Here is a 27,452-nt window from a genome sequence, read left to right as displayed (position 1 = left end):
CATGCTCATTAGAAACGGGGAACATAAAACCAAAACAGTATAAGAGGAAGGGAATAGCTGCTCGTGAACAATGTAAATGTGTGCTGTAATATTTATCGTCCTCTATATAAGATATTTCGCTTGGCGTCCCAAGACGCGTGTGTCTAGAATATTGTCCTCCCTTATATTGCTGGTCCTGTTGTACCGTTCCACAAAACCGGGAAGTCATTCGGCACCACCAAAAGTACATCATCATCGTTAAAGCGATGTATCTGCTGTTTTTTTAAACGTATTTTTACCCCCCATCTCTCATCCCCCATCCCCAACACTCATTCCTATTTGTTGACGCTAACGCGATCATAAATGAAAGGAAAATGTATTTTTGCTCGCATTTTTTAAGTATCACGCGAAACGCTCCCCTCCATACACTCGCACATAAAAGACCTGCGACGCTGAAGAACTCTTCCCTCCCCTGTACTGTCCCGTTCGTTCGCTGAAAGTGCTCAACATCAATCGTCTCCTTTTACCGTGTTGTTTGTTGTTCCATGTTGATGGTACTGGGCTGGGGTGGTATTCCGTGGGAATGTTTCACCAGAACCATGATGATGTTTGTGTAGTTTAATTTCATGGTTGCCTGTAACAGTAAATCATGATTTTCTTTAAAAGCTTAGCAAAAGGGCACACCAAGGTACCTCGATGCTGCTGTAAGTAACATTTTGCGGAGGGTTTTTCCTGTGATACATTTTGGCGTATTGTGTAAATTGTGACCCAGGTGTGTGTGTGTGTGTGGCTAGAGGTCGCCATTAGGATATGGGAATGGATGGGATAAAATCAACACAAAAGCCCCCCCAGCTAAACCCGTTTTTCGCTTGTGTGTACCAAACATACCCTTAGAAGTACTGAAAGCAGCGTACGGTACTTTCTGATGGGTCTTTAAAATAATCTCCCGTTCTCTCTGTCCCTGGTGATCACCAGGTACGTGAGTTGTTTTTTCCTTTTTTTTTGGGAAACAAGAACGACCCTGCGCTTACGTGGGGGTTTTGTCCTTTAAACCCAACCGGCGAGTAACCTTTCCTTCGCGTACGATCGCTGCAAGGCATTTGCGGCATCATCGCAGCGCGAAAAACGAGGATGCTAATACATAGGTTCCAGCGAAAAAGGGATTTGCCGCGACTTTCCATGCAAAGAACAGGGGTGAACCCGTTCGTTCCATAAGCGCCGGTTCGGTTTCTTTCGCATGTGTCAGGGTGTCCTTTTGCACTTACAACGATCCATTTCGTTGGATGTTTTACGTTCCGCGGGTTTCGCAATGTGGCTGTGGATTGTGACACACACACACACGCTGTGCGTCTCTGTGGATAGGTGGAAGGATGGAACCTTGTTGCTCCATTACGTAACATTCCGTGCTCTCCCAATTACGGTTACCGTTTGTAGCAATCGAAACGAAGCTTCTTGGTCCTGGTACAATCCATCGGAAACGCCTGTGCGCGGTACAAGACATTGCCATTACACAGCGGGCCAGAGACAGATGGATTGGTGCTTCAATCATTTTATTTATCTTACCTTAATGGAATTTGTATAAAGAAAGCAACAGTGCGAGCGAAGACATGAGAAGTAAGAAATATACAAACGGAGATTATACGCTTAGGATGGGGAGCGAGTCCGTGGTGCCGTGCGTACGTCCATGGCGTAGGAAATGGAAGGGTTTGCGTTCAAATCTCTTATCTAGATCCCGTAGAAGTTTTCGGAGAAGTGCATTTTTACACACCATTCTTTGTTATGTAGCACAGACCTACCTTTGTGACCTGTTTGTTTGTCTATCTCTTGTCGGACTGGCACCTCTCGCCTGGTTGACTTGATGAGAATGTGTGCATTTCTCAAATTCTCTTTTGCAGAAGGAATTGTTACACTTCTGAGGCCTTCATCATTCTAAACTCATCATCCGCCTAAAAGACAGAATAATTAAATCATACTTAGTCACTTGACAACGCGCGTGTGTGTGTGTGCGGGTGACACTTTTCGCATTCATTTACATCGAACGCATCCAACAACGCGGCAACAACACGTCATTCGTGCGCGCACATTATTGCACACAACTCTGCCCGTTGTCGTCGTTAGTCACCTGGTTCGGAACTGGTTTGGTGCACTATTCCGATCATTGCGTGATTCGTCGCGTTGTCCACTGACGCAACTGTGTGACGTGGAATGAATATACGCTCTCCCAACAACCTCATACACACACACACACGCATTAGAGGGTAAGCACACACTCACCCACCACCTGAACATGTAAAACATTCACGCCAGAGTGTGTAGGCCTTTGGATGGATGGATTTGGCGTGACTTAATTGAAATCGAATGTGTGCGGATATCGTTCATCAGAATTCGATGCCGACATCGCGTCGTGCTGCTGTCGTCTTCAGGCCGTCGCACAGGCCTTTGCCAACCGTCATCGCCGCTGTCATGCGTCGTGTGGGTGTACTAAATTGATTTCAGCTACAGAAAAAGGCACCACCACCATGCTTTTCGCACAAAGAGCACACACTCACACCACACCGCTGCTGGTGGTGTGATGGTCGTAATGGTGTGCTATTTTAGGTTAGGCTGACATGTTCGGCATAAGCGGATAAGCGGTATTGTCATCCAGTCGGGGCGTTCGCACGGCCTGGGCCGTTTCAGTTTTGCCATTGCGAAAGGCGAATAATTAGAAAGCTAAGGTGCCAGAAGCACTCATGCAGAAATGACACCGTGTGGAGTGTGTTTGTGTGTGTGCGTGTGTGCGCGTTTCGGTGCCTGGTGTTGAGTCGATAATACCGCCGCAACCATCTCTTGCTGTAGTCACCTTGACAAGTAATTCTGATGATCTGAAGGAGGGTTTTCAAGCAACAAAATGACTTGATATTCCTAGCAATATGTGGAACTTCTACCCCACACATTTACCGTCACATGGGTATCTTTTTACTATTTTGCACCTTTTACTACACTGCTTCTTCTTGAAACTTTTATAGGCTTGCCGTTAAGAACGGTCATAAATTTGCCTCTGGACGCAGAGCAATCATAATTCCAATATCTTGTTGACAGAGAGTGTCATCCTCCGTTGGGACCCGGTGGACCTGGACCTCTCGGTGCTAATAGGCAATCCTGTAAATGCCATTTGCTTGCGCATTTCCACCACCATCGCCGCGTGATGTATGGTGTGGTGGCGGTGCTTTACAAATTAAACCCCTCCAACTCCCCACCGCGGGCTCTACCCGGGTGTGGGCAGAGTTTAACAACTCACTTAGCACCTCTCTCGGCCGCCGCCGTGCCATCCAGTTGATCCCATTAAAAGCGATGACACTGTTAAACATCACTCTGCAGGCACTTTTAATTCGCACCGAGATTTTCGCATTCATTGTGTGTGCTCTGGCGCGGGGGTAGCAAATATGATTATCATGTGGCCACGGGAGACACGGTGGTTGATCTTTGCTGCTACTTCTTCAAGCGGCAACTCCAGGGGTGCCAGTTCACCTGTCGTTACTGCGCATTTTGATTGTTGCAGTTCGCCGTGTCGTTTACTGCAGATGTAACGGTTGCGTCAACAAGCTGTGCCTACGATAGCGCTTATCAACAAGACAGCGCGAGAAGGATGTTTGCTGCTAGCACCACCGGTGGGTAATTCCTCTGGAGGCAGTGATAAAATCCCATGGTCGTGGTTATAAAGATACGCAAGCATCAAACATTGTACTGCTGCGCACCCTTGGATTGTAGGGGCATCGACGACGACCATTGAAGCTGCGGGTGTCGTAAATTCTGCCGGACGCACACCAGTGTAGATCATCTAATCGGCGGGTGCAAGGTCAACGGATGGAGCCCCTCATCCGGGCCTAGGTCCTAGGGTAGGATGTTTGCTGTCGGACCTCGTTAACTGTGTGCGCGTTTGCGCTGAAAATAGACTCCCCAACAATAGACGCTCGACACGCGTGCGGCTCAGTCTGACGAGATGGAGTTCCTTGCCGGGCACCTGCCATCCCATGCGATGCGTTCCATTCGATTTATACACGGGGCTAAAGCGATGGAAAACTGAAGCAGGATGAAGAATTATCGCCGCCGCCGCTGCCTAGGTTTCGGGCGTCGTGCTGTGCGTTAGTCGCAAGTCATGCTGCTCGGATCGATTTACGAACACCCCAGAATTGCACATCTTTCTGCACCTTGGGGATGTGTTCGGGTGCTGATAAAAATAACACAAAGGCATGTGTTGCTGTCCAATTATTTTTTGGAAAGGTGTAAAGAGATAAATTCACTAGAAACAGACGGCAACAGTTTGGCCGTTTGTTTTGTGTCCAAATTGTTGTCCAATAACTGAATTCTGGGTGAATATCAATTTCTTGGCTGCAATAAAACAACAACTTCTTCGATGCTCTCTCCCAGCGGTGAAGTAATCCATTGGCTCGTGTTGGATCGATTAAAGTTTAACCTGCTACACAGGCTTGGGGTCGCAATCCCTCGAGCTCCCACCCTCCCCCAAAAACTACATGACCAATCGGACAATCTCTGCCGTAAGCAATGGCCCCTTTCTGCTGCCGCCCCTGCGTCCACCATTTGGCTACTCAGAAAAGTATAAAAAGTTCTTTTCCCACCAGTGGAATAATCGTGGATCGAAGCTAATCGCCAAAGTGGCGCTCGTTGTTGGTCTGGTCGATCGATGCCGCTGTGTAGCGCGCTTAAGCAATAACGCACACCCAAGAGGAGGAAGAGAGGGGAAGGCACACAAGCACAAAGTGTTTTCGATAAAATGTTTCATTTAGCTTTGAAGTTGCCCACGCACGAGGTGTGTGTGTGTATTGGCAGTGCAACGGTATTCGGCTTCCAATTATAATGGATGTTCTCTTTAATGTCCTCGGTGGGTTGTTACACATTTCCCACTGGTGAGCGAAAAACAGCAAGAGAGCAAAACCGTTTTCCACCTCTCCTCCCTTACTTTCACAACGTACCAGAGTGGAAAGTTTGTCTTAGAGTTGGAGGTTTGCTTGTGCAAAGCAATGGTGGAGTTGAGGAGAAAACGAATACATTTAGAGATCTATTTTTTTGCTCTTGGTGTACGTTGGATAATTTTGTTTTATCTTATATAGAGCGGTTGAGGCTCGTATTTGCTTGTAGAACATGAAAGTTAACAAAATAATATTTGTTTATTGTTTCGAAAGAGAGAAACAGACCCTAAAGATAACATTCGACATGGAATGAGGCTGCAAAAACTTAAGATTTGAAGCTCTTTCAACGATACAAAGTCATCCTCATCAGCAGCGGCACCATACTATCCAGATCCCACGAGAGCCCGTTAACCGCACGGTTCCACACGAGAGCCGCCTTGCGAAGATGCTGTGCGCCTTGCTGTGGCTGAGAAAGGACGCAAAGTAAATAGAGCTCCTTTCCGGTGTACGCCTCCACTGCCACCTCTCTCGAGCTCTAGCGCTTTCTGCTTCAAGAAAGCATCCCTGCCGTGCGCGTGTACGCATGCGTGTGTTGCGTACAGTGTCAGCGAACGTGCGGGCGCCAGCAAACTGCCACATCTTCCTACACACATCTTTCCCAAAGGAGCCCAGTGTAGGAGGAGCGAGCATCAGTTGAGAGCGGCGGTGGTGAAACAATGCCTTAAAAATGAGGCCTTCCTTCCTCCCACGGCAACTTGCGACTTGCTCTGCGTGTAAGGTCAAGGATTAGTGGCACAAAATGTGTTTGCCATTTAAGCGCTCCGGTGTCCCCATCATCTTTAGTTTTTGTCCCTCCTAATCATGCTCGAAAGTTGCAATTATGCTCAGGTCACGGTCAGAAGTGACACTCAGAAGATTGGGGACAGTATGCTTCTTACTAAATTGATTCTCGTCCCACGGAACGCTTTGCCGGCGTTAAAGTGGTGCTTAAGAAGGCTCGTTGCTTTAATAGGGTGGCAGTTACAGATGTCTTTTCGTACGTAAAGCGACATTGGGCTCTACAAATTGCATACATTTAGGCTGTTTTAACGAAATCCGCCTAAAAGTATGCAATTTGCCACGCAAATCACTCTTGCTACGCTCGAAACAACACAGTAATAAGATTTCATCGTGCTGCTTTCGCAATTTTGAAGGCGTTATATAACGGGGCTACAATGAACGTGTCCATATCTGGTCGGCCCATTTGTCGCAAATCTATAATTGATTGCTTTGTGCTCATTTCCACCGGCACAAATGCATTGTTCTCGCAGTCTCCCTCCCCCCCCCCCCCCTACCACATGCATGATCTCGCATTGATTGGTCGCGTAAGGCATTCCAATTGTACCTCAAATTATCTAATTGATGGATGACGAACACTCCTGAGCCGCTTATCAAATATAGCAGCACAGCACAGGGGCCCAGGGGCCCAGGGGGAATAGTAATTGATTGGCCCAAGACTGTGCAAATAGCAAAACCACCCTGTGTATCCCGATAATGTTGTTTTTTCTCTTATCGTTCCGTTTTGATTGATACGCGAATGGCGGTGATAATAGAGCCGTGCGTGTGGAAACTTTAAAGCCGTTGTTCGTACATACGAGACACTCGAAATGGACCCACCAACGGACTGCGGGGTAGTGACAGTAGCAAACACTTATAAGAGTAGAGGCAAAGAAGGTCAACATTAACGTGTGCACTGGCTTGCAGGCAGTTTGATAAATGTTCACCAGCAAAGCATTGCGATGCAGTCAGAAGGGTGTAATTATTTCGCGATTGCAGCGCAGGTCACACACACACACACACACATACAGTTTCAGGGTGCCCGTTCGACGCAGCTCTCTTCACCGATAGGCCACTTTTTATTGCCTGCAACTGTTCGTCCAAGCGGCACACAGCGAGCGATAGAACTTGACCGGAAATGAAACGTTAAACACAATCCCGGAACAGAAGCGCCCACGAAGGTTGCAGCGAGGGAGAAGCAGAGGGAATGGGCAGCAATATTTTTGAAGGCTAGCAGCGATTCCGCGTGCGCTCAACCATGCTGTGTGTGGCCTTAGCGCGGCAGCGGATATCGATTTATGTTTTATTAAACATTATCGACGTTATCGGCAATGTTTCGCGCTCGTTCCACAGCCGGTTCCAACAACCCGCGCTAAAGAACGAAAAAATGCCATCCTTTTCGTGTTAGTAAATGGAGCAGCGCCCCGGGGCTGCGTGTGTGAATAAGTAGAGGGGCAAAACATAAAACGAAGAGAAAACCCGCTCCAATATACAGAGGCCCAAGGGCCAGCGCCGCCAGAAGTTCGCAAAGGTTGGGAAAGATGATGTTTTAGTTACGAGAAGGGTTCGGATGACTGAAATAGGACCTTCGTTTTGTTTTGCGGACCTACCAACCAAAGCCGACGGAAAGCCGCCCGTCCCTTCTGTCCATCATCTGGTCCCTTCTGGAAGGGAAAATCACGTTTGAAAAGAATTGACAGTGGCGTGAAAAGAAGGAGTAGTAAAGTCTCTTACATTGCAAACATATTTGTACCGGTAAAGGCTGTGGGCTTACTGGCCACCAGTGAACGTCTGTGGGCGATGTATGTATGCTTCACCTGATTGGGCTGTCGTTGGAAAAGGGCCCAAGGCACAACAAGGGGATGATGAGAGGGAGCGTGTAAACCGAAGCCACATTTCCCTGCTTTCCTCATTGATTAGCGAAGCCGAACAGGAAAATGGACGAAGGAAAGCACATATCCTTTCGCACACACAAACCGGCATGGCATTCACTATCTACCTTCTTTCCCTTCGTTTTAAACACACACACACACACGGACACACTTTGGAACACATTTATTATTATCTTACCTCCTTCCCAGGGTGTGCCTCCTTCCTGTCGTGTGTGCGTCTTTGCGTCGTTTGCAGCGCTACACACACAGATACATGCCACTGGGTGGAGGAAAAACGAAAAGCCCCGAGTTTTTATTTCACCGTTCGATATTCGTTCACCGTGTGCGCTTTGATTTTTCCTTTGAAATATATGCTGCAGGTTGTGCGGGACAGCAAGGAGGACACGGAGCACGAACGGTTATTTTTAGGTCGAATTGATTTTTGTCGCTTCTTCCAGCTAACTACTACTACTACTAGAGCCCTGAGGTTGAGGCGCGTGTGTAGTGTACTGTATAGAGCAGTCGTGTGTCAATGTGTTTGTCTGTACCTTTCGTGCCGGGTTTTTGCCTATTTTTCATCCTTTCCAATTTCCAATCACCCGGTATGTGGGTTTGTGTGTGGTCAGTAATTAAACCTTAAATAATGCAAAGCACAAAATCGAACGATGCAAGGACACGGCGCGACGCGGAATGCACGTGCTCGCGGGAATGCCTTTGGATGGACAGATGCCTTGGTCGGTTTGTGCAGCAGTTGGCAGCACTTTTTGTTGTAGACTTTCTCCGCTTTTTGCGGTACTGCAAATATTGCACCGTTTTCATTCGGGGCTGATGTGTGGCAAAGCAAACGTAGCGAACTTGGTTGGGTACCGAGCGTAAATAGAACATTCGGCATATGGGTTCAGTATTTTGATGTGTTTTGAATGGAAGGAAAAAGCTCGAATGTAAGCAATCTGTTTAAAAATGTTTAGAAAGGTTTTGGAAAGTAAATCAGATTCTTTTACCTTTTGCTGTTGTTGTGAAATCCCCACCTGTATGATGAAGAGGCAAACCATTTTCCTCCAACCTAACGATGTGCGCGCAGCGTCTTCGTCCCATTGCGTCCACAGCGTATCGTGCACGTCGTCGTCTTCGTCGTTGTAATCGAAAATAGTATCAGCTCCATTTCGCTTCCCTTTAAGCGGCTTACTCGCCCTGTGCCGTACCGGGCCCAAAATTGGCTTCGACATCAACAACATATTGTATCTTGTCTGTGGGCCCCCGTCAAGCAGGGCTTGGAATTGAATTCACTGCGAGGGACCTGGAAAGGACGGAGGGAGACATACGAATGGTTTGTGTGTGTGTGTGTGTGTGTGTGACGGGAGGCAAATTATGATAGCGTTCGAGGGAGCGAGCTGGCAAGAAAAAAAAACCCCATTGGAAAAGCGAAAAAAGCGCTACAGAGTGGCAAGTGTAGCGCACGATGGCGGTTGGGGTGGAAACCTGCAAAGTTCTCAGGGGAAATTAATACTTATGCTAATTATGCTTAAGTAACCAGACGACCAGGCGCGTTCGCTTGCGGTCGGTGCTTCGTCGGAAGCTCCGGAATAAATTAAACAATAGTGTAAAGATGTGGCCCGGCGCGCAACTAGCCGCGGCCCACTTAGCCAAGGAGTAGAGTGGAGTTAGAACGGCTCTTGACCTGCGATGACGACGGTGGTCTAGAAGATGCCACGAGCAGGAGAGTCTTATCGGGAAGATTCTAGTAACTTCTTGTGGTGCTGCTGTTTTAAGTTCTTTTTTTGATTGCTATTAATTATTCCGAACGTTTATGATGTCGCCTTAACGGGTGAAGCACGCCTCGGATGCATTAAAGTCTTTTCTGGGGGATTTGGATCCATGGATTTAATGTGGAAAAATTTCGATGATCTTCGGACGCCACGCCCAAGGCAACACACGAAAGACAGCGGTGTGTTTCGTGCTGTTGTATGCACTTTACAGACTGCACCGACGATGTTGATGTTTGCGTCAGGGTGCGTGCATATATTTTTAGCCAACCAAGTAGCGAGTCTCGCCAGTCGCATAAATTGTGCACAACCCCGGGCCCTTCCCAACAAGAAAACACAAGCATGAACAAGTGAAAGAGAAAGGAGAGCGCACGGGGAGGGTCTTGAGATTCGTGCAATGTGTTCCGGATGACTTGCCGTACACAGCGTACTACTGTGATTATGTCTGGAATTTCTTGATCTCATTTGGCTCATGAACCGTGCTTGTAGGGGAAGGATTAAAGTATCTGGTTGCGGGTTATTTCCAGAACGCCCCCGAAGGGATTCTTTTCCAAACACGACACGCACCCTTGAGAACGAAAACACAACAACACCGCCTGTTACGTGCACTGTGTGCGGGATGCTGCGCACGACATGACAAACTACTTTAGTGCGAAGGACCATCAGCAGCAGCAACAGCAGAAGGGTGTACGTGTCGTACAAAATCCCATTCTCTCTCTCTGTCTGTCGATCTTGTGCTCTGTGTGTTGCAGCTTAGCATCTAAATGCAAATCTGTTGTTCCATTATCACGATGGTGAAGACGGAAGCGTACCACCACCACGTTGATGACATCCAGGAGAGCTGGCTGGCGTGAAGTTGGAGAACTCTTTCCAAAAACCATGGGATTCATAGAGGTAGAGACATGAAGACTTGCGGAATAACGGAGAAACGAGATGAAAAATTGGAATTGTAAATGCATTATCATCAGCAGCATCACTGGTTAGTCAAGCAGTACCGTGTATCCATCCTGTTACCACACACAGAACCCAAACCGTCATTAGAGTTAGGAACACTCCCCCCCCCCTCCCTAAGTCAGCTGTAAAACTGGGTGCATTCTTCACAACGCACGTTTGTGGAACATTCTTTTGCAAAAACCTCTTCAGCATGGCTGCGCAACAGGCCAAAACAGTTACAAGAGGTCGGCATAGTACACCGGAAACTAATGCCCCATGCCCCACAGTTTCTAGTTATTTTTGGCTGTGGGGAAAATGAACGTCATGCTGGCACTGGTCTGGTGCTGCTACTCCGGAAAACAAAAACCGATCTCATTAATCTTGCTCAACGGATATCCTCATCCATTGGTGCGGATTACTGACCAACGGTGGCATCCTGTTCCCAATGGTCGTTGCTTTCTAACGGACGGATTCGAAACAGAGTTCAGTGACTTGCGGTTTTTTTTCTCGTAGGATTGCTCTTTAAGAGAGTACTTTAATAGCCAATATTTGATTGTATAAGCTTGAGAGATTTAGTTCGAAGAGACGTACCTCAGGCGGTGCAAATCTTGCAAGCGGGATGAAGAAATTGGCAGAAGCAATAACCAGAATTGCCTGGAAGTTTCAATATCCTACGAAATCTAAATCTGTTTCACATTCAAACGTTATCTACATATCCAATCAAATCTCTTTTCGGATCAGTCCTAATAGCCTGCCTTGAATGTCTGCCTGGGCTTGGATTGGAGACTCGTTTGACATACGCTGATACAACAGTGCCCCCGCTGGCAAGATATCAAAAGAAAACACGAAAGAACTGATTGAGCATCTCCGATCCGACCTACGAATCGGCTCCAAAGTCTATCTTTCCTTCACGCATCCCGCTGTGCTATACCCTTATTCTAGCTGTGCTAGCTCTGTCAATTATAAAGGCATCATTTCTTGGCATTGCATCAACGAAATTATTGCCAGTCTGACGTATGCAACTGCTCTTGGGCCGAATCGATCGAAACTCACACACACACAAAAAACGCCAACATAAAAGCCAGCAGGATTGGTAGAAATAAGCCAGCACAAGCAGGCAGCAGAGGGGCAGGGCAGCCTGATGGTGGTGCGATGGTGCGGCAGGACAAATTGATTTTCTAACAACTGATTTCTACCAACCTCTCCTAGCAGCTTGCTCTCCCCATCCTCATCCCCCCGAGCAGCGGATTACGTGTATATGCACACATGCATGGGGTTTGTGGTGGATTAGATGGCTTGCAGATACCGAATTCCAACCGCCTGTGTGCTATGCATGTTGAATACCAGATTTTTGCATCGGCGTCTGTGGTGCGACAGCAAGATGTCTCGCATATGATAAAACTCTTACGATGAGGAATAGAGAAAAGGCTTTTGGCAGTGGCTCAAAATCGTACGTTATATACCTGTGATATCCAAAAAATAATGCATCACCCCTGCATCATCCAGAACTGTGAAGTTGGGTTGTACGAAATTTTGTTTGCGCTCGCCTCTGCTCTGCGGGCCCCTTTGGACATTCGTGTGCGAATTGATAAAGAACATTGCTCATCAGTGAGAGAGGGTGGTTGTTGCGGTGAGACATCAAACGAGTTCCGTACGAACCTGCTCCTCAAGTGAACGTTCCTGCTGGATGTGTGTGTGGTTTTTCCAACTCCCTAGGGTGTGCCGGGATAGTTTTCATTTATATATATAGCGCTAATTTACTGTCGGGCTGGGCTGTGTTGTCTCTCTCTGACTGGATGAAAGCAGATACCCCAATGTGAGAGCACAAAATGAAAACTTTACCCACAGACGCCCACGGTGCAATGCTCGGGAGGAATTGGTGGTACATTCCAAAAAGAACACATTGCTCCCACATTCTATGCTGTGCCACACACTTGAAATTGGAACGAATCCGGGGATGAGGTATGTCCTCTGCACCTGCATCGCCCCGTGAGTTTGCGCTCGCTCTCCCGCTCAATATCTTTGGGTTAGGCTTTAAGAGTGTCTGCTTTCAACTGGTATATGGATTCTGTCGCTAACGTTGGTCAATGCTGCTGTTCCTGAAATAACTTGCTCTACCCCAGCTGTGTGTGCCCTATCAGTGTGTATCTTAATTTTTCTCGACTTGTCTGAATATTCTCCAATCCCAGGAGTAGGTGGATGAGTAATATCAGCCCGAAAGGATGAAAGGGCTTGGTCTATTTATAGACTCGGTTCGTTTTATCTGTCTCTCCTAGCAGAAGCAGCAGCAGCAGGCAGCCTACGAGCCAGTGCAATAGAACCTGGTCAGCTTGAAGTCAGCGGAAATCCCACAAACCACAAAGAGCACCTATACCCTTACATTGAAACTTTTGCTGCAAACAAAACACAGGCACACATATCCGTGTAGGAAAAAAAAAGAATGAAACTGGAGCAACCAGGACCAGAATGTTTTCATCCCGCTGCTCCTGTACTATTAACATCACACAACCAAGTGAGCACACGTGTGTCTGTGGGTATACTTGGGATGCTTCGTGATATTTTAGACCGACGAAACAATTCCGTGCTTCCTTTTTCCCGTGCCATAATGGGTCCGGCGATCACTGTCGGCGGATTCTTTTGTGTAATGTGCCTCTGGTTTTGTGTCCGGGCTGGCAAACGAATGGAAGTTTTAGTGACGAGCAAAGATGACACTACTCCACAATTACTGTTGGCCAGAACGGCGAGCGTTATCTGGTCAGCAATAGTTATAGTTTCCCTGCCGCGTTTGGTGGATGTTTTTTTTTGCGCTGGTACGAAAACTATCATCTCCATTGTGTGTTTGTGTGGTGCCTTGGGTTGGTATGCAATCTACGAAAACGGGTTTTTGTTATGATCATACTTTCAGTCGTCGACGACATACATTTGGTTGCTCTCTTTTTGTGTTTTGTGTGCTGTTCTTGTGGTTGGCAGGACATATTCTCAGAACGTTTAGAGTTGAAGGGCGCGTTCGAGGGAATATTCGCGCTGGTGCGAGGAATTACAGATGTAAATGTAGTGTTTGACCCACATTGTAATGTGTATCATCTTACTCGCTGTGTGTGCATGTGCTTGATGCTGCTCGTTAGCTACCACTGTTTCGTTGCTGATTGGGACGTGTGTAACTTGGGTTGGGGGCTTGTAAGTGGGCTGTGTATGCCACTAATCCCGTCATGTCGGACATGTCGCGCTGTCGTGATATCATCTTCACCATAAATGAAGCTTCTGAGCGAAAAGTGGAAGTGCGAGGTCAGCAAGATGTCTTGCTGTTATTGTAACAACTTGAAGCGAAAAGATTGAGAGATGGGTATTGTTCTGGGAGCCGGGGCAGTATCCAGTCTTTGAGCGAGGAGTGATAAGACAAGTTTTGGAGATGCTGATAACAGGATTTTCACAACCTCCCATTTGTGTTTTTTCTGTTACTGGAATTGATTGTAAGGTCTACTAAGGTTGTCAGGTTTCTGTAGTATAGAAAAACAACCATCAGAAATAATCACTAATACCTTGGATGTCTATAGAACTTCAGACTAAGAACTCAGATTTCAGAATACTTACACAGGAAAGTTCAGTGAGACATAAGAGATATTCAAAGTCATCATCTAGCTCCAAAATGTCTTTTGAAGTTCAAAATATTATGTCTTGATGTTATAAATGCCACAATTAACAAGTTGAATTTGACAGTTGAAGTATTCCATCTCCTCCAATCACTATCGGTAGTGTTCGCCAAATCTAGCAAATTAATCTAGCAAAACAATGTCTGATAAGCAATCCAACAAACGTTACGGTTTGATTCCTCGACCCGTTGCATCATTAGCAGGTCCTATTCCCTCATGAATATTGTATACACTCAAAGAAAAGGTCCTCAATATGTAATACTGCAAGCTTTTCGTAAGGACCACTAGAAGTGCTCTTCTCATTGTCCGCATTCATAGCATTGTCCCATAGTAAGAAACCCTCTCACCTCCTCACCAGTACCCGTATAATTTAGTTAAAAGATTTGCAATGAACAATTCATAAAAAAGCGACTAATTCTACAAAGCGCACAAACTCGCCGCCAACTTGGGCGTCCGCCGCTCGCTCGCTTGCCCGCCCATTTTGCACCTCATTTCGGTGAATTAATAATTAAGAACATTAATCTGACGTTTACGAACCATCGTCGGCCGTCGAGCAGGACGACCCGGAAAGGACGACAGCTCCGCAATGTGTCTGCCGGCCCTGTCGTCTCGATTCTCGATCTCGATTGTCGCCAAAATCATTTTCCCCTGTCAAGCATCGTAGAGCTTGGGATATTTCTCACACCGTGTCGCACGAAAAGTTGCTTCCACAGGGCGCTCGGTTTTATCGTCCATTATTATCGTCCAAAGTTTGGTCGTCGTGCTGCGATGCAGGACCTGCTGCGCAAGAAGACCGTAAGACGCGGGTGTGTGTGTGTGTGTGCGCGCTGCTGGCGAAAGACTTGATCTGTTGGAGAGTTTCGAGCCTTCCGATTGCGCCAATTTCGGTCATGTCAGTTGTCTGATTTGGAAGCGAGCAGTCGGCGGGAGACAGAGCGAGGGCCACACTTTAAAAAGGGATTTAGACTTTTGCACAGTTTATGCGCAAAACTTTGCAATACTGGTCACAGGCTGCTGTCACCTCATTCCACCCCCCCCCCCCCCCTGGGTCATTTGCGGGTAGATCCAAGGGGTGTTGGAATGGGGTTTGCACAGCATGGATAGCAGGATGTTGGGTGCGCTTATTATTAATCGCACGTCAGGAATGGTAAAGTTGGCTTATCGAAGGTTACTCCGCTTAGCACTCTCTCGCTCTTACACTCTGCCGCTACCGTTTAATCCCGGCTGCGCTAGTCTTGTGCTGAATCAATTAATCAGAGTAGAGCACACCGGACCACGTGCATCTCGGTACCTCGGTCCACCGACAAGACCACCCGACCCGAGAGTTGGTGAATAAATTACGCGCAAGCGAGAGACCGAACGAGAGTTAGTGCGCGCCGGTACTGCCGCCATCGGCGGATTGGTCAAACCGGAGTTGACGTACGTTGGCAAATCCCGGGGCAAAATGTGTGAGTCCAAACGGAATATCCGTCGGTTCTAGGGCAAGGTGTACGGTATGTGTGGTGTACGATTAATTATTCGCTTTGTAGCTTCCATCAGAAATAGCACACTGCGGCGGACCGGAGGAGCGATCTGGTCTCCTGTGTGTGTCCTATTTTTCTGATGCTCGTCTCGTCATTGCTGCAGCTCCTTTTTTGCAGCTAAAATGCAGCCAAAAATCTTACACATACATACACACACACGTGGTATGAATAGCAAACAACCACCTTCTTTAGGTGCGCGGGTTTTTTGTTTCTATGTTTCTGTGTGTCCATCTCAATCTTCGACCCGGATCGATTTATCCCGCTGCGAGGTGTACTTGAAAATCGTATGAATTTGTAGAGCTGGTGGTGGCGCTGTGGGGCGGGGAAAGGTGTGAAGACCACCATCCATACCTGTGCGCGGGTTTCGGTTACTGGGAGATAAATCCCAGCCCTCTTCACACGGGGAGGCTGCTGGTGGTTGCAGCATGACGACGATGACGACGACGGCGTCGAGTACACAAACGATATTTTCCCGTGGGCAAGGTTCAATTTTCATGGAATCTGCTACACACATGGAAGCTCCTAGAAGAAAAGTAGAAAAAACACAAATCCATCTCCTTTGCTCCCTTTTACCCCGCACCGCTTTTTTCCCTTTTCTTAAAAGACCATTTGGGGCTTCTTGTTGATGCTAAGCAGATGAACCATGCGGCTCGTACAGCACTTTGTGTGTGTGTTGTATGTTTATGTCAGGTGTGTACGCCGGAAAATGTTCAAGGTTTGGGGTGAAAAATTTACCCCAACGGCCCCACGCAGCGGGAGGTAATCAAATTGTCAGTTAGCGTGCGCCGACGTGACACGTTTATTGACTTGCCCCGGAGCTTGCGGAGCCGGCGGCGCGTCGGGAAAAGTGAAAAATTCCTGCAGTGATTATCATTACGGCACGGGCAAAAGCTGGCGTTAAAATGGTCCTACCGCGTGCGCCCCACACACACACGTACATGCCCACCGGTGGGATTTACCTTGCCATCTCCTCTCCCTGAGAAAAGCTATTCCTTTTGTGAGATTTTAAACAGATTTCGGTACTTTTTTTGACGGGCGTGCGTGCGTGTACGTGCTTTTGAGAGAAGAAAAAATCCCACCCAAAACAACAAATTTCGTTTCGTTTTGCGCTTCCGGCGATGTTGTTTGGTGGGTTTTTGGTTTCCAAAACCAGCAAACAACAAGCCCCGCCGGATCATCCGTCCCTCCGCTACTGCCGGCCACAAGTCCAGCTTTGCGGGGGCATCGTAAGACGTGCGCACGGACCATATACCACGGCAGTGTACTCGCATTTGGCGTAAACATCAGAGGGGGGGGGGGGAATATATGTACATAATTCTTGTAAACATCAGCATACATCAGCACTAGACAGCACTCCCATCCTACTCCCTCCGATGGAGTTCCTTCTCTTTTTGTCGGATGAAACTCTCCATGGGCCGCGGAAAAAAGTAACGATTTAACGATCGGTGTAAAATATTATGCAAACACAAAATTGAAACATCACTAATGTCGTGTCGCTCTGGAGGAGGAGGAAAGGAAGGAGAAGAGGGGGTAGGGGATCGCACAGATCGAAGATAGAGGTGTAAGTGTCGAGCGCGAGCGTCATCGGGCCGGGACCGGTGATGGACTCATCATCATTAATGCATCGGGTAAAGTGCATCCAATCAGGAGGCAGGCAACATTAGCCGCGCAGGTTTGGTGGCGGTTGGTGATGTGCTCGAGCAATCGGGTGGAAAGTGGCGGGTAGGAAATGTGGGACAAGCGCGATGGCCTGTAAAAATCGGGCACAAGGCTAAACCAATGCCAGTGGAAGTATTGGTATTGGTTCTAGAATTTAGTTGCCCTTCTTTGATGTTCACACAATTTGTTGGTTGTAGTTTATTCTTTTCTTTTATGTCAAAATTCTGATTAACCACAGGAAATCTATGAATTTAGTGCGGTCAAAGTAGAAAGTCTTGTTTATGATAATTCAAAATATCAATGGATACATTTTTCATTATTAAAAAGTAGCATTTTACCATTAATAAGCAGCATATTGCCTACTTTCAGGCGTATAAAGCTTAAAGCAAGCAGGAAAATGTGTTGGATGTACAATTTAATTTCAATTTCGATTATTTTAAAAACACTTTCTCGAAAGCATTTAAACTTAACGAATAAGCAGTATATTCACTTAGAATTGATTTAAAATTAATTAATCACCGCTGTTTTCCACTGAGTCCCATTTTCGAACCTACCAACACACAGACACACAACCAATTCGACCGTTTTTGGATGGGCACATTTTCGGCCTATTTTCGAGCATCCATTTATAGCACCGGTACACGGTCGCGCTACGGTCGTCGTCGTCGTCGTCGCAATTGAATTATCTAATTCTATCGATTGATTCCATCATCATATTTGCACACCACCAGTGACTCCACCGAAGCTCGCGAATAAATACGACTTGCTGTACTCGTATAAAACACCGCTGTGATGTGGCCGCGTTGCTGCTGCTACTCCTTTCCCAACTAAAGAATAAATAAAGGAACGATGATTTCGACTGCAAGAATCTTCCGTTTCCTGGGGTTTGAAAGATTGCAACGATGTTGTATTAACGTACACACAACATGGTGTGGTTGGTGCTGGTGCAGCGCTGTGTTCTGCACCGTCTGGTAGTTTGATTTTTCCCCCGCTGCTTTTGCGTCTCTTTGCAGCGCGCCTTCGGGCGTACGCTTTTCGCGCATCATGCGGATGCAATTTTCCGCATTCGGTTCGGGATCACGGCAAACCCACGTGGATCTCTCAGCCAAGCCAACGCTCCACTCAAAGCACGAGCAGCTGCAACCAAGCGCGCCCACCAATCGGGAAATGATGCGAGGTGGGCTGCAGGAGACGGAAAAGCACATTTTCACCAAGATCGTTTGCAGCACCATTTTGGTGGCGAGCAGCAGCGCGTATGTGTCCTTATATTATTATTATAGCGTATTGTGGGGCTATTGATTTGTGCTCCATTTGCTGCAGCTGGCACAACTGGCACAGGGGGACAAAATTGCTCAATTTACCAGTGGCTCTGCCAGCCGCCGCGTTGCCCAACTCCCTAAATGGTCGGAGCTTTTCTGGTCACTCGGGTGGTGTTGGGGACCGCGCGGTGCAGCAACATGGGGAAGGACCTTCCGAAAGGTGTTTGTTTTTGGTGCGATTCGCAAAAGGAGGACACACTATTTACCTTTTGCAGAGCCACCTACACAAATACAAATACGTATTGGCCGTAACGGCAAATTGGCTTTCGTTTTTTTGTATCCTTTTTTGTCGACAAAAGCGCTGCTGTTGGTGGTGCAATGAGGGGTGTTTAGCATGCACCAGTGTATTTTTTTTTTTACAATCTACAATCCCCCAGTGACGACGCCCGTTCGTCTGGGCTGGATAGTGACATGGGTTGATTCGGTCTGCGTGGAACTGCGAGCGGGCGGGCTCATATTGCTACAGAAAGCAGCCGTACCGAATGACCAGCACAGCAACACGCCAGCTGACACCAGGCGGAAGATATTATTTTTCATCTGCTAAAAAACATTGCCGTTAGCCAGCAGCCGCTGTTGTTGTACTGCTCCCCCGGCCACTGGGAGTGAACATGTTGTAGCAAGCCATTTGTAAAGTGTCCGGGCTCGGCTTCCTCCTCCTGCCCATGCCGCCGTGGACAGGTTCCATTTTTTAAAGTTATGCCAGCACTCCTCTGTCGTCTCTGTCTCTCGCTGTCTCTTTGTTACATCCAGCAACACTTGGACTTGCGTGTCTAGCATGTTTTTTTTTTACTTTCTTTAATTTCTAATTATTTATCATCCAAGCGAAACTTGTTGGACGAGTGATTGCGATCGTGTGTGTGTGTTTTCGAGAATATGTTGTTTTTGGTGGGTCTTTGGTTGACCCGAATTCTTGCGCGTCTGCATTCCAGCACCGACACGCGGAACCTATTAATCTCGTAATGTTTCCTACTTGTTTCGTGTGCAGGTTGGGAGGTTTCATGCCTCCCTCTCCCATCTCGTGTTTTTGTTCTGATGACGCGTGGTTGAACTAGTTTGAACTGATGACGTAATAGCCGGCTATTACCGGTTTGGAGTGTCTGCTTACGTTAGAAAACGATGGCACAAGAAATGTGAATATCTAAGCAAGAATAATTCTGAAAATGAAGGTCCTGGATGAGGTACAAGTGCTAATAACATGGTTTTGAGAAGGTACGGGTGCATTCATGCTCCGACACGCTTTAAATGTGGTATTTTACTCGCTCAAGGCCTCGAGGTCTGTTTGTACTTTTGTGACATTCACCAGAGTGGCAGTTTGGAGTTTAACGAAGATGATGAAGGAGGTAGTACATCCCCAAATCGAACAATCAACGCCACATCTCTTGTAGCTAGGCAAAATATGTAGAATTGCGACCTCTCACTTCCGGAAGTCCTCTCGTCCACAAAAGGAGACAAAAGGGCAGCGAGACGAAGCACCACACGAGGCTTTTTAACGGCTTCAATCCTGCGAGTGTAGCTTTCGATTAAACGAATGTTGACGGAATGGGGTTACTACTATCATCATCACCATCCTCGTTGCTAGAAAATGGGGGCTCGCTCTGGTAGGGTCATTTTTTTTTTTTGGTGCGTCGAACTTCACTTCAGCAGTAGGAATGGGTCCTCCCTATCCCTCATCGATGACGTCACCGCGGCTGCTTAGGTGTCTCGGCTCGGGGTCGGTCGGCTAGTGGGTGGGTGGGCATTTCTGTGTCACTACGACTACGAGATCGCCTGCCACACACAACAGAGCACAGCAAATATCTAGAGCATGCCATTGTAAGCGCGCGCCCTATCGCCTGGTGTTGCTCTGGTTGTTGCTGTTCACTGCTCACACACAAACAATTGCCCCAGGGACGAACAACCACGCAGAGCCCGAGAGAGCGAGAGACAGAGCGAGAATGTCTGTGAAATGTGCCATTCCCAGCACGGAAACCCCCGCACACAAGCAGAGGTGGTGTGGAAATGAGAAGAAAAAGCGACCAGCGTGGGAAAATGAGCCACGGGTTGAAAGAGAGAAGCGCAAGCGCCCTTGATGCTCCACCGAAGTGTGTGTGTGTTTATGTGTATTTGCTCTAAAAAGGGAGACCTTATTTTCCTTTTCTATCAAAGCATTTCCAATTAATGCCGGATGCTCTTCCATCTCTTTGTTGTGTTTTTCTTGTACAACTAAACGAGAGAGAGAGAAAGTGAGAAAGAGTGACATCGCTCGAATTCGGAATGAACCGGTTTTAAGGACTCGGCTCTCTCTCCTTCTCTACTGTCAGCAGCTGGTGCGGTGCGGCCTTACTACAGAAGAGATACTGTGGCCTGGTGTCCCCCCCGCCGGATGATGTAACAGATCAGACGGCAGCTGTGAGAGGCTGTCCCCCAACGCTACGCCGGGCACTCACCATTTCTGCTCACGACCGTAGAATGACCACGGAGTGACTGTTCAACCCCGGACAGCGAATGAACCCCCAGCCAGACTGACTGGCGGTGTAGTCATAGACACGCACACATCGAGGGCGGGGAAAACCTGCACGACGAACCCCGACCGCTTTCGTGACACGCTCACAGTAGAACATCAGGATGTATGTTGTCGTCGTCGTCGTCGTGTTGGCGCGCAATCACTGACGAAACTCACCTGTCATGTGACAGAGATTTGGGGGATTGTAAGAGTGCACAGAGAGATAAAGAACGAGAGAGAGAGAGTGAGAAAGACTTAACACACATGCATACATGGAAACCGGTGGGAAAATTCCGTAATATCGAGCGACACACGGCGGTTTTTTATTATTATTATTTTGGCCATGGGGAGACCATTGGAATAGGCAAATGATGTTAAACTTGGGATTTCCAGACAGCGGAAAATACCTACCGAAGGGGGAGTGGGCGCACTAATGTGTACCCAGTAGCACACCTCCCACACACCAACCCCCATGTAAATGCGGGTTTTCTGGTCGGCTTAGAATGCGATTCTTTCGCCCAGTTTCTCAAAACCGGCTTTGAACGGCTTTCGTGTGAAGACGTCGCGGTGTAGCGATTCGGTTGATGTGTGCCGCTCTGCTCCCTGCTGGGTTGGTGGACTCGGGCGGTGCTGGTGGAGATATCTCGTTTTACCAATTTTTCATCTTCTTGCCCTCAAATAATCTGTTGTCGGCTCACACAAGTATATACTGCCGCAACCGTTTCAGAGCGGCTGACACCGGATCGTATCGGTGTGTAGTGGCGATTGAACAACAGCAGGAGACGTTCTCTGTGTCCCCGCTTGCCTTAAGACAGACGACTTTGTCCTCAGCGCACGCCATAGACATACAGCCACACGCACGAGTTGCCGAATATATTTATAACCGTGATATAAGTTGGTGTATATGATGTTCGGTGTGGTGTGTCGGTCAAGGCGGGACCTACAGGGGGTTTGTCGTCGGTCATCTGTCTGGCTCGTCTTTGATGTGGAGGGACGGGTAGGCCACATTCGTACAGCATTCAAGAACGGTGTCGGAATTGTGTGCTTTGTGATGAACCGTTGCATCGGAGACATGAATTAAAACCGTTTTTTGTGAGCTTTGGTAAATCTAGATTAACGATAAAAATGGAAAAGAAACGATTGGTCTCAAGTTCCATGCAATTAGCAATAATCAATAATCATTAAAAATACAATACTCGTGATTTAACATCCAAAAATGATGTTTATCTGAAATGTTTCAATAGCTCTAGCTTTTATTGCATTATTTTGCAACTGATCTTCGCTCGGCCGAATAGAGCAATCAGCAAGTGTACTCTCTAGTACACCATAGGTTTGTGGATCAATTCTCGATCCGCTCAACCCTCTACGAGAACATATTTTCTATAACATAACTATCTTTTCTTCTTCATCTGAAACAAAATGCCAATGCACGTTGATACAGTGTTTCAAATTGAAACAATCTCTCTTTCAACCTGCCCCCCCACCATTGTACCTGCATGTGCCCTGGTAGCCCCGCCATTGTTCTTCACATACCGGAAACTGAAATTAATTACCACCATAATTAAATTGTGTACAGTTTAAACAACACATTCTCCCTCCTCCGCGCCCGCAACGTGTGCGTTCTTCAGATCTTGAGACCACAGTACGCACACAAACAGTGGAAAATGGATACGCTTGTCATTCTAGAATTCCTGCAGTGAGGGAGAGGGGGGTTGTACCGTTCGGGTCAGAATTCGCCCCAGGAACAACCGATTGTACTTTGCTCTCTCCTGCCTCTGTGAACGTTTGCTGCTGAAGGCAGAGGTCAATCAATATCCATCCATCGACAGAGTGTGTTCCTGCTACCGACGAAGAGAGGAGGCGTTGTGTTATCCTTTCCCATCGGGTGGTGTTGCCCACTGGTGTTGCGGGGTGTGGTGAACCTTTTGTTGCTAACTTGAAGCTCACGCACTCACCAACAGCAAACACACATACACGCGTACACAGACACAAGTATACCGTGAAAGCAACGTGCACGCAATGGTATCGATTTTGCGATGCTCTCGCCACCAAACATCAGAAGGAACAGTTGGTTAACATGATTTTCCACCATTAGCGATTTCATCAAGGCGAAGTGAAAGGTGACGGAAGTGTGTGAGTGTGTGTGTCTTTGAATGAGAATTTAATGCTCTCGAGCGCGTGTAGTAGGGTCGGATTGCATGGATTGATGCGATAGAACGGAAGTGTTGTAATGAAGAACGGTTCGGTGCTGTTGTGGGCTGGCTGTATTGGTATGCCATAATGCTGGAATTTTAATGAAATTGTTACCATTGTTCGACAGTCCGTGGTGGGAGCAAGAAGTTGCAATCTACATTGTTCAACGCTTATCTGAAGCCTGATGGCAATTTAAAGTGTCCACTTACCCGAGCTAATCCTTATCATACACATTAAAGCGTCCTGTACGACTTGAAATCCCCCAAAATAGATAAAAAATGCGATAAAAAAAACGCTATATTTCCACCGGCCAGAGTGACCGGATACCGGTAAGGGCAGATCGTCGTTGAAAATAAAATTATGTAACCCGGGTAACGATCCGGTCGCTTTTTGTTGTACGCCGCGTGGTAAAGAGTTTATTTTCGTTTCACTCAAACCATTGCTTTGTGTCCTGGTAGTGAACACAAGCACAATAATATGCACATAGAAAGAGAGCACATATTAAAGGAAGCAAAGGGAAGAAGTAAACGAGGGAAAGTCTTTACGAGAAGATAAAGAACGATCGAATGACCATTCCGAACCGAACTGTGTGTGTATATTTTGCTTTTCCTTTTTTTCCCCTCCCCTTGCTCGCATCGGTTGCGTTACTGCAAGTGTTTGGGTAGAAAATTGTGGGAAAATACAGTCAGCAATCAGCGCGCGGAGCCGCGGCCTCGGGGCAGGGTTTTTCCTTAGCTCGTTTTCCACATTAGCTTTAAACGCAGGAAAAGAAAACAGCAAACGTACGGGCGTGGGTGAGAGTGGTCGCCGGGAAAAAAGGGGGGATGGGGCAACGCGCAACACGCGAAAATCCTCCGGACCATTTATCGCCCCAGGGCCATCTGGCATTTTGTTTCGATCGATTATTTAGCTTCATTCGCCTGGTGCACGACCGACCGATTCGTTCGCTACCGGAGGGAAAAAAACGGTGCCGCACAGGAGAAGGTTAACGATGGCTGGCTGGAAAGGAGTGGAGGGTGGGTTCTATTAAGCGTTGAAATTGTGCTTGAGAGTATCAGGCACTGTGTATGTGTGTGTAAAACCTTCTCTCGATCGCAACCGAACGCGCGGTTTGTTGTGGCTTCCTCCAGTACACACTATCTAAAATCAACCGATCGGAACGACTTTTCGCACGTTCGAATGATGATAGTCAAGGGGGGGGGGGGGGACGGGTTGTGCTGTGAGGCGGAGCGGGTGGAAGGTTCGCCGAAAGGAAGCGGTGTTTCGATTGGGAGAACCCAAAAGTCCAACAAAAAATAACAAAATTCCCCTGGTGTTGTGGTCTACCAACTGGGAGCTCGGGTCCGGGGCAATAATCGGCGCGAATGATGGGTTAAGAAGAAAAAAAGGGGATGAAAAAACGCTATGCAATATCGAGGCCGATCTGCCGAGATATCTGCCAATTAAACCAGACGGGGAAAACCGTATCGTCTTTCACATCTACCCTTCCTTCTCACCGCTGCGGCGGTGTTTGTGGGGTTTGAGATCGAAACTTGAGCTATATTTATTTTGTTGGCGCTTGTGCGAATGCAGTGTTTATAAAACAATTATCGGGAAAAACGGGATAGTGGTGGAAGGAAGTGGGAAGTCGGAAGAAAGGGGCGAGTGGGGCCAGTTGAACAAACCAGCATCGATCGAAAAGATTTCAAAACGACAGCACAAATTAACACACACACACACACACACACACACACACACACACACACACACGCGCGCGCGCAGAGAGCGATGGACGTGCAGTCTGTCTTAATTATGCTCGATTTATAAACAAATTACTTCGGCGAAATCACGAGCATTTTGAATGATTGTTCGCGTGTGTGATTTTTTATGGAGCACAGTCTTTTTTGTTAATTTTAAATACTTTATTAATGGATGGAGTGTATAAACTTTATGCAAAAAAGTAACTTTGTTGAAATTAACGAAGACCGCTAAGCAAGAGCCTAGTGGTTTTTGTGCGTTATTTACATCCTTTCAATCGTTCGGCTCGGTGGTCTAATGGTACACTACTCGGCTTCTGCAAGCTCGGCTGCAAATAGATTCCCAACTTGCCTCGGGAGAGAGTGATCTTAACGGAAAATGTTTTTCAGGAAAAAAAAATCAAAAAAGTACCCTCTAGAACTATTTGCATATGCGTTTTTGAAAAGCAGGAAGAAACTAAGAAGAAAATCAATCTTAAAATACAAACTCAAGCTGACGAAAGCAACTTAAAAGGCAACACAATTAGCTCCCTAGCACGTCGCAAAGCTTCTCTCTGTTTGTATGGTAGTGGTACCCACTGGATTGGAAGGGAAGGAATGTGAGATGGGCTGACATATTTTGCCCATTTATGCTTCCTTTTTCCCTTCCCTGCAGCTACAGCAAAAACTGAACGCCAACACATACACACAAATCGGTTCTATGAATGGATTGAAAATTTAAAATTCAAATTAAGCAACTTTTCTACGCCCGGGCTCTGTCTCTTCGTGTTTGCGTGTTCCGGTGCGCTTCCGTGAGGCACCGAAGCAAATTAAGGTGTTGTTGAAAATGTGTGCCTCCCTCACTGCACACAATCACACGAAGGAGGGAGATAGAGAGCGGGAGAGAGCCACTCCAAAACGTGTCCTATCACAAAAATCAATCTTTTCAAACTGCTCAAGCAAAAAGCTGCCATTAAACTTTCGTATGCGGGAAAAGTGTCCGGCGAGAAAAGAGAAAAGTGCCTTAGAAGATCTTATTTTCTTGTTGTTGTGGTTTTTTCCCTCATTTTCCCTACCCTCGTTCCCCGCAATCGTTGCAACATAAAGCGTGCAAAACTGAATAAATAAATCCACTTCAGCCGAGCTTCTTCGGCCTTGTTGAAGCTAGACTTAATTCTTGCTGCTTGTGCAAAAATCGTTCTTCAGTAGAGATCAGACAAGTCCACACACACACATACGTCGCACAAGTAAGCATAAGTTTTCCCCGCTCTCCGGAAACTTCCCGCAATGGAATGGTGTGTTGTTCCATTACTTACGAGATAATCAATCAAAATTTTCGCACATTTATTCACCGTTGGTGGGTTTCCCTGCCACAAAGCCTCGTTGCAGCACTAGCGAACGAAATTCCGATTCCTTTGACACACTAGCGAGAAAGGAGACAGCATCAAATCCACCAGTAGCGCTCTCCTGGCTGAAGGATCGCACTCCGAGGAAGCAGAGGAGCAACTTTCCCGATAAACTTTGCCTGCCCATCCGCTAAGCCTCCGTATGCCTATGCCTTTAGCTCTATTCGGTCGGAATAGTAATGGTAGTTTTGCCAGCGACCGATGTTGCTGTTTTTCCTTCCCTGCCTTCCCTCCGCATTTTCCAACATCCGGCAAAATTGCTGACAGCTTCCTTTGCACAACCGTCCGTAGGTCGGGGCCGGTGCTACAAATAGCGGTCGGAAAACGATTGTTCTAAAGGTGAATTTTGATATCATCCACCTCCCCCATATTACGGGACCCGATCGACACAACCATCATCTGGGAAATGGTCTTCTGCACCCCGTCATGGCGGACGGCGGAGAAACAATGGAAAGATTTTGCACTTCGATGGAGCCGCCCGGTCTTTCACTCCGCTCGGCAGTGCTCGGCGGAACTTTCATCCCAACTGTGCTTGATCCTGCGGGTTATCCCATAATCGAAGAACTGCTTACTCACGGGGTTATGCCTTGCAGTGCCCCTGCGCTTCACTGTGTGTCCTTCGGTTTTGCACTTGACAGTGTAGAAAGGAGAAGGAGCAAACGTTTCGCGCTAAAACTGTTGGAAAATGCCGTTTCTGTACAACTGTTGGAAATGGCATTGTGTTCATCGGTTGGTAAGCGCTGGAAAATGATTTTATTTTCCCCACCTGGGTGTAAAATTGTTCCCCGTGCGGTCACTGGGTTTTTGGTGCATTCCACATGACATTAGTGACTCGTGAGCATGTCAACACACACACACACACAAACATACAATCGTAAATACATTCCAGTAAACAACAGACAATGGGAACTGTTTCTGACAGCTTCACATTTATTACACCGTTACGTCGGCGTGAGTTTTCGATCCCTTTGCTTCGCTGGCAGCTTTTCCTTCCCCCAAACGACAAGACTTCGTTTTCGAAACAAGACTAGCAAAATCAGAACGGTCCCGCAGCAGCATCCTTTCTGCTGGCACGTTGAGCTGACTTCCCGGCGCGAACACCAACCCGTCATGCCAACACCCTTTATCATTGCTTTGGCCACATTCGCCGTCTCGGAGTTAGTTAAAACTTTCCGCCCACTGTTACGAAATAGTTGCTACCGTGCAAGAAGGGAAGCCTACGTGGGAAAAGCA

At 47.2% G+C, this 27,452-nt stretch overlaps 1 protein-coding gene across 13 annotated transcripts in view; it reads left to right on the top strand.

The window, feature by feature from the left end:
* Positions 1-27,452, top strand: part of LOC121596956 — a 69,426-nt gene that overhangs the window by 7,007 nt on the left and 34,967 nt on the right. The gene's annotated exons all lie outside the window — the stretch shown is intronic.

Source organism: Anopheles merus, chromosome 3R, assembly GCF_017562075.2.
Source record: "Anopheles merus strain MAF chromosome 3R, AmerM5.1, whole genome shotgun sequence".
Lineage (NCBI taxonomy): Eukaryota > Metazoa > Arthropoda > Insecta > Diptera > Culicidae > Anopheles > Anopheles merus.
The sequence above is the reverse complement of the archived record's forward strand: the minus strand, read 5'-3'. Positions and strand labels throughout refer to the sequence as shown.